The sequence below is a fragment of the Chinchilla lanigera genome, unplaced genomic scaffold (assembly GCF_000276665.1).
Source record: "Chinchilla lanigera isolate Chin_1 unplaced genomic scaffold, ChiLan1.0 scaffold00034, whole genome shotgun sequence".
Lineage (NCBI taxonomy): Eukaryota > Metazoa > Chordata > Mammalia > Rodentia > Chinchillidae > Chinchilla > Chinchilla lanigera.
The window spans coordinates 919,140-926,454 of NW_004955435.1; positions in this window are offsets into that span (position 1 = coordinate 919,140).

Below are 7,315 nucleotides of genomic sequence, written 5' to 3' on the forward strand. Positions count from 1 at the left end.
AAAAAAGGAACAGTCATCAGTTAACATGAAGGAAACTGGATCAGGCCAGAAAGAGGAGAGACAGCAGGGATTTTATTTTGGTGCATGTGAAGCTTGACATTTCAATTGAACAAATGGAAATGAGGATAATTCATTTGGACAAATACCTCTGAAATTCAAGGCCACGGTCCAGGGTGGACATATCAATGGGGAGCTATCAACATTTTGATGATATTTCAAGCAGTCCTATTAGGTGAAGCAACCGGAAATGTGGGTTTAGATAGGGAAGCGGTCCAAGAATGAGCATCCGTCCTTTAGATATCGGGCTGACAAATGTAAGGAAGGTTAAGAAGTGCCGGTGAAGTAAAGGTAAATATGAACACCAAGTGAGGGTAAATTTTTCAGCAAGAATGAATGGCTAGCTTGCCAGGTGCTGCCAAAAGCTCACACGAAGTGAGAACACAGAATTGCCTACAGAACTTAGCAACATGCAGTAAGAATTTCTGCGTGGCAATAATTGCTCCTGTTCTTGAGAACAAGATGCTGTGCTTAAGTTATTCTACTGGTCCTTCGCAATTTACTATTGGATTAAACTGTTGTGGTGGTGTCTTTCAGGAATGGTTAGAGGTTTCTGGGGGTAGTGGTGGTTCTGACTGCACATAAGAATGTATTTCCCAGGCAGGGAATGGGGGCACATATCTGTAATCCCAGTACTTTTGATATTGAGGAAAAAAATCATGAGTTTGAACCAGCTTGTCTCAAAGAAAAAAACCCAAAAATGAATGTGTTTCTTTAATGTTAATATTTCATGGTAAATTGTATTTTTATTTTATTACCTCTGCATGAGGTACAACTAATGTAAATTAGACTTCCTGTATAGAGTAATGTATCTGTTACTCAAAATGTTTTCTCATTCCTGCTCAGAATCTATCCTACTCCCATACCCAGTATTCATGGGTTGGTTTTCTGCCACTATAGATTAATTTTTAGTTAGCACAAACGTTCACCATTTCTAGAAACTGTAATTCCTTTGTAAAGATCTGAATGTTGATCTGATATCACTTTTAGTCAGATGAACTTTCTATAATGTTCTTTATAGTAGCTCTCTGCTGATGATATATTACCACAGCTTTTGTTTCTCTGAAAAAGATTTTTCTTGATATTACCTTGAAGGGTCTTTTCTTTGGGTGCTGGGTTCTAGGCTGGCAGTTCTGCCTTTCTGTCGCACTTTCTGGGTTGTTCCTTGTGTTCTGCGCTGCATCACTTTTTAGAAGTGTGCGATCGTTGTGCTCGCTGTTTTCTCCGTAGCGTGTCCTCTTCAGCTGCTCTTCAGATTTTCTCTTTCTAACCAGATTTCAACAATTGGACTGTGAGGAACTTCGTTGTAGGTCTTTTATGTTTATCCTGCTTTAGGGTCTTTGAGCTTCGTGAATCTGTGGGTTTGCACTCTCATCAAATTTGAAAAGATTTTTGTCATTATTTCTCCAAATATTTTGCTAACTCCCTCTTTCTGGGACTAAAAGTACATATGTTAGAACGCTTGACATGATTCCACATGTCACCAATGGTCTGTTCATTTTGTGATTCTTTCCTTTCTCTGTTCTACGGTTTTCTTACCATTGCCGAGCATTTAAGTTCACTGATCTTTCCTGTGGTATATACAGTAATCTGCTGTTCATCTTATCACTGGTTTTTGAGATTTTTTAATCTTTACAAATTTTCTTTAATTCTTTTCATATGTTTTCATTTCTCTCTTTGTTAATTTTTTCCCTGTGAATCCTTGATTGTATTTGTAATAGATGTTTAGTGTCATTGTTAGATTCATGTGATTTGTCCTTTCTTTGACTGGGTCTATTAACATACTGCTCCCTGATTAGGGGACATTTTTCTGTTTATTTGTACATCTCTTAAGTTTTATTGAATAATGTATACTGTGAATATCAATTTGTTATATACCTGTATTTTGTTTGCTTTCAAAAACAAATGGAAGTTTATTTTAATATTCAGTTAGGTTTCTTATAAGTTAGTGTGACTTTTTTTCCTTAAATATTAGTGTGATTTAAAAAAGTTAATTTCCTTACAAAAAGTTTTGTTTAGTTTTTAGGAAACTAAAAATTTTTTCCTTACAAAATAGTGTAACTTACTTGTTTTTAGCTTAATTGGGATAAATCTGGAGAATAGTCTGTCTTATAGGGCTAGCGAGGCACATTTCTACACAGTGACCACTGTGAGATCTTTCTCCTGAGTATCATGACTAAGATATCATTTCCTTCTCAACACCTCACTTCAGACCTTAATTCATTTGGTTTTAAAAAGATAGACTTTTTAGAGCAACTTTAGGTTTATAAAGAATTGTTTGATCCACAATCCATTTTGAGCTGGTTTTTGAGAAATTTACAAAAGCTGTGTAAAAATTTGTGTTTTTGTGTGTGGATTTGCAATTGTTCTTGTGAGGTTATTTTGGAAAAAAATAATACTTTTTCAATTGGATTACCTGTCTTACTTTTTCAAAGATCTATTGACTAAGGCTTTTGTATTTTTTCTTCTATGTCATGTTAGCAGTTCTGGGCTTCTTACCTTTTCCTATAAACTTTACAGGAAATCTGTTAATATCCACAAAATCAGCTGCTAAGCTTCTGCCTGAGACTGTGTTAATCTATAGGTCAAGTGAGGAGGAACTGACATCTTAACAACCTTGCATTTTCCTACAAATACCTCTTCATTTATTTAGAAGGTATTTGATTTCCTTCATCAGAGTGTTATAATTTTTTGTATAGATCATGCACCTTGTATTTCATTAAGTTCATACTTGTTTCATTCACTTATTTATTTTTGGTGATACTGCAAAATGTGTCATTTTAATATTCCAGTTTTTCATTGCAGAAGCGTAAGAAAGTAATTCTTTTGACATATTGTCTTTTTTATCTCTCAATCTTGTCTCAATTGCTCATGAGTTTACAAATTTTATTTTTGTACTTGGTTCTTTAGGGTTTCCTACATAGAAAATTATGTAATCTGTGAACAAACACAGCTTTATTTCATTCCTAGTCTATATGCCTTTTATTTTATTGTCTTGTTTTATTGCATTAACTCAGATGTTTAATAGAAGTGGTAAGAGGGGATATCCTCTGACTGTACTTTATATTATGAGGAAAAAAAATCTATTTTTCTCCATTAAGTATAATGCTAACTTAAGGGTTTTGGTAGAATTTAAAAATCAAATTTACAAGGTTTCTATTTCTAGTTTTCTAAGAGTTTTTATTGTGAGTTAGTATTGGATTTTTCAAAAGATTTTTCTCCTTTAATCTGATGTAGTAGATTTCATTAATTGCTTTTATTAATCTAGTTTTGACACATGAAGCCTTGATTTCCTCACCTGTGGTGGAAATTAATCCTTGTTCTATAATCCATATCTTCTAAACTTGTTTTAAATTACTTTCTATGTCAGCAAATACATTTAGTATCATTTTTGAAAGGACAGTAATTCATTAAAGATATGTACCATATTAGTCTATTTTTCATCACTGGGACACACTATCTGACACTCACAACTATATAAAGACAGGTTTGATTTGGCTGATGGTTTCAAACTATCATTTCCATGGCTGGCTGGCTTGAAGGAATATGGCGGAAGGGGTTGGCAGAGGAGCGCTGCTCACCTCGTAGTGGCTGGGAGGCAGAGCAGGAGAGCAGTGCTAGAGAGGAGAGCCCCGGGAACCAGCAAAGACCCCAACTCATGCCTCCGTGGCTTCTTTCACACACTCCGAAGTGTGCTTTCCTAAGTCTTTTGGGACCTTCCAAACCAACCAAGTTGACAATTAAGCTGAACCATTACAGTCTTGATTTAAATAGTATTTTATTAGTGAACTTTTAGTTTTATATAATTTTTCATTGTCATAAATGGTCCTGAAATAACACCATTACACATTCATATTTTTGCTATGTCTGTTAGTTTTCTTAGTATTAATTCATAGCATGTAATTTTTAGGTCAAAGGATAGAAACAATTTTAAATGTTTTGAGTCATATCATGAGAAACTGTCTTCCAGAAATAGTGCATGAATTTGAGTCCCATTAACCAATATATTTGCTAGTGAAGTTAATTAACATTACAATTTTTATTCTGAACCAATTTTCTCTACCTATCTCCTAGCCCTATGGTCATTCACAAACACTTAAAGGTATCTATCATACAGTGAATATTGTGCCAAAATGAAATTGGATTAAGATGCAATCTTTGTACTCCAGTGGCTTAGATTCTCATGGAGAATATATAGATACAGATATAGATTATCAAGGTGTGCATAGATACCTAGAGATATGAAGATGTAGACATATATCAAGACAGGCCATCCATAGTCCCAGTTATTCAGATACTTTTGAAGTCATAGTTATTATATTAATCAAAAATATGGGCCTTTAAGAAGCCTTACTCAGTGTTAAGGGATAGGTAAACTAATAGGGCATTAAGAAAACACTGGAGTTTCCTCAGAAAACTAAAAAGTACAGAAGCAGTATAATCCAGCAATCCCATTCCCGGATATATTTCCAAGGGAAAGGAGATCACCGTGTTGTGTGGACGTCTGTGCTCCCCTGTGTGCTCTAGCACTGTTCACAATAATTAAATTCAGAGTCAGCCTAAGAGTCCATCGTGAATGAGTGAGTAAAAAAGTACAATGTATTTACAGTGGAAAGTTTTTCATTTGCAAAAACATGGATAAACCTGGAGGACGTTATGTTAAACAAAATGAATCAGACACAGAGAGACAAATTCCATACAGTCTCACTCATACATGGAATTTAAAAATGTTGGTCTCATAAAAGTAGACAGCAGCATGCTGCTTACTAGAAAAGAAAGTAGCTCTGAGGGAAGGGAGGCTGGAGTGAAACTAGTAGAAGGACACATAATGATAGAAGGAAAGAATAAGCTCAAGTGATCTATTGTACATAGTGATGATTATGGGTAATGATGAACATATTATGTTCTTGAAAATTACTATGAAAGTACATAGTGTTTTCATCATAAAATGGCCAATATGTAAAGTGATGTATTTGTTAACTACCTAGACATGACCGTCCCACATGTACATAGAATTTGGTATCATGTTGTATACAGTGCTGTATGCATATTGTACAACCTGTTATATATACAATTTTATACGTCAATTTAAAAAATTGAAAACAAAGATTACAAACCACCGAAACAAATGTGTGGTCCTTTGCCAGAGAAGTAGCTGTCTCTGATGTTGCTGTGAGCATTTGACAGGCTTCTGGTAACCACTTATTCCAAATATTCCTCAGGGAGATTATAAGTCATCAAGGACACTCAGGTGCACTCCTACTAAAGATGCTATGGGGCTGATACATGGCTATAACAGCAGAAGAGAAAAAGACCTCTCCGTTCTAAAAATTAAACTTGTTGACATTTGAATTCCAGGAGTTAGTAAAGGGTAAGCCATGGGATAGCTTAAAAGGGTAAGTCACAATCACCCTAGGCAACAAGAAACATAAGCTATAAAATATATTTATTGAATACAAGTAAACATAAGGATCTTCAAAATAGAGGCAATTCCTTCCAAAGTGACTCTGCTGGCAGTTTGTCATCAGATTTTAATAACAACTAGTTTACTTGTAAACCGAAAATTCTGTTGTAGACATCTACAACCCAGTGAGTTAAATGTGTTTCATTTATAACTGCTCAGTGAACAAGGGGAGAGCCAGGGGCACTCAGGAGTCAGAAAACCTGCCTTTCTCCTGGAGGTTGTAATTGTAACTACAGGACAAAGAATGAATGAGAAATAGGGCAATGATCGATGAGCAATATACGATAAACACATCACATTGCTCTTTGTGCCAGGATTTGAATCCCCAACCTAGAGGAGAGGATTATTTTTATAAAGCAAATCGAAGGAGAAAAATTGAAGACACTCACAAATGAACAAAAATGCATGTGGAATTCGAATATGCAAATGATAGCTATTTCTTTTGTACACTGTAAACAGAAGAACAGTGTACGTGATCACAGCTGGAATTCACACTGGGGTCTTCAACAATGCAAGATTAGCAGCCACCTTCAGATGGGGACGCCCCGGCTGCATGCTCTGCACAGCCTTCCTCCTCCCTCTCCCTCCTCTTTCCCTCCAGTAACCCTTCACGTTAGCTTTCCTTGTTTTCTAAAAAAGCATAAATGAAGCCCAAACCTTCTGTGTAAAGAGAAATACTATAAGGAGGAACAAATACCTAGCACTTATTTTTATAAAAGAAGTTTCTTTAAAAATGAGAAGCTCTTCTCCAAACCAGCATCACATCAAAACAGTTATTCTGCATTTCAACGACAATCACTGTCTTCTGCGTTTTTTGGAGCAGTTGGTATGGCCCTAGTGTTTTGGTGGGTGAGCAACAGGATATATTTTTTTACATTGTTTAATCTTTTTACTCTTGTGCTTGATTTTTGCATTTTTTTTTGAGTAAATGTCTATCTAATGATGTTGCCACAAGAGTATCTAGCTCTGCAAAATTTGTAAAAAGTATCTATTGCAGGAAAATTCTCCTACTTCTAACTGTGATTGATTTGCAATAGTGAGATAAATTATTTTGTTTCATGGTGAAGTCATAGGAACAACGCCCCCCCAAAGCATATGTCGGTGTCATAACCTTGGCGCTGGTAATGGGATCTTATAAGCAAACAATGGAATTATGCTGAGGATCTTGAGTGTTGAGTGGGAGAGCTTGTCTTGGATTGTCCAGGTTTGTCTTAAATGCCGTCACATATGTGTGAAAAGGCAGAGGGAGTTTGGAAGAGGAGGAGGCAGAGTAACCATGCAGTCAGAGACTGGGATGATGTGGTTATAAATTAAAGAAACTCTGAAGCCACCCAAAGCTGAAAGATGAAAGGGAGAGACTCCGGGTCTTTCAGAGCAGGATGTGGTTGGTATGTTGATTTTGGGGTTTTTTTTTGTGTTTGTTTTTGTTTTATTTTAAAGATAAAAACTAACAAAATAACAATGAAGACAAAATTAAAACAACACAAAAACAACAAAGATGATACGTGACCTCAAAACAAAATGATAGGAATTAACAACGGTTGCTACATTACATACTGCTATCTTCAGCGAAGTTGCTCAGTCCACCAGGCATAAGAATGTAAGACTGATCAAACAATCAAAGACAGTAAGAAATAATAAAAAAAAAAATACATTGGAAATGACTCAGAGCTTCATCATACAAGATGGTAGGAGTTTGACAGTGTTTCTTATACTGCATATTGTTGTTTTCAGATCAGTCATTCTGATTACCAGATTCAAGCGTGCAAAATTGGTCAAGAAAAAAGAATTTTT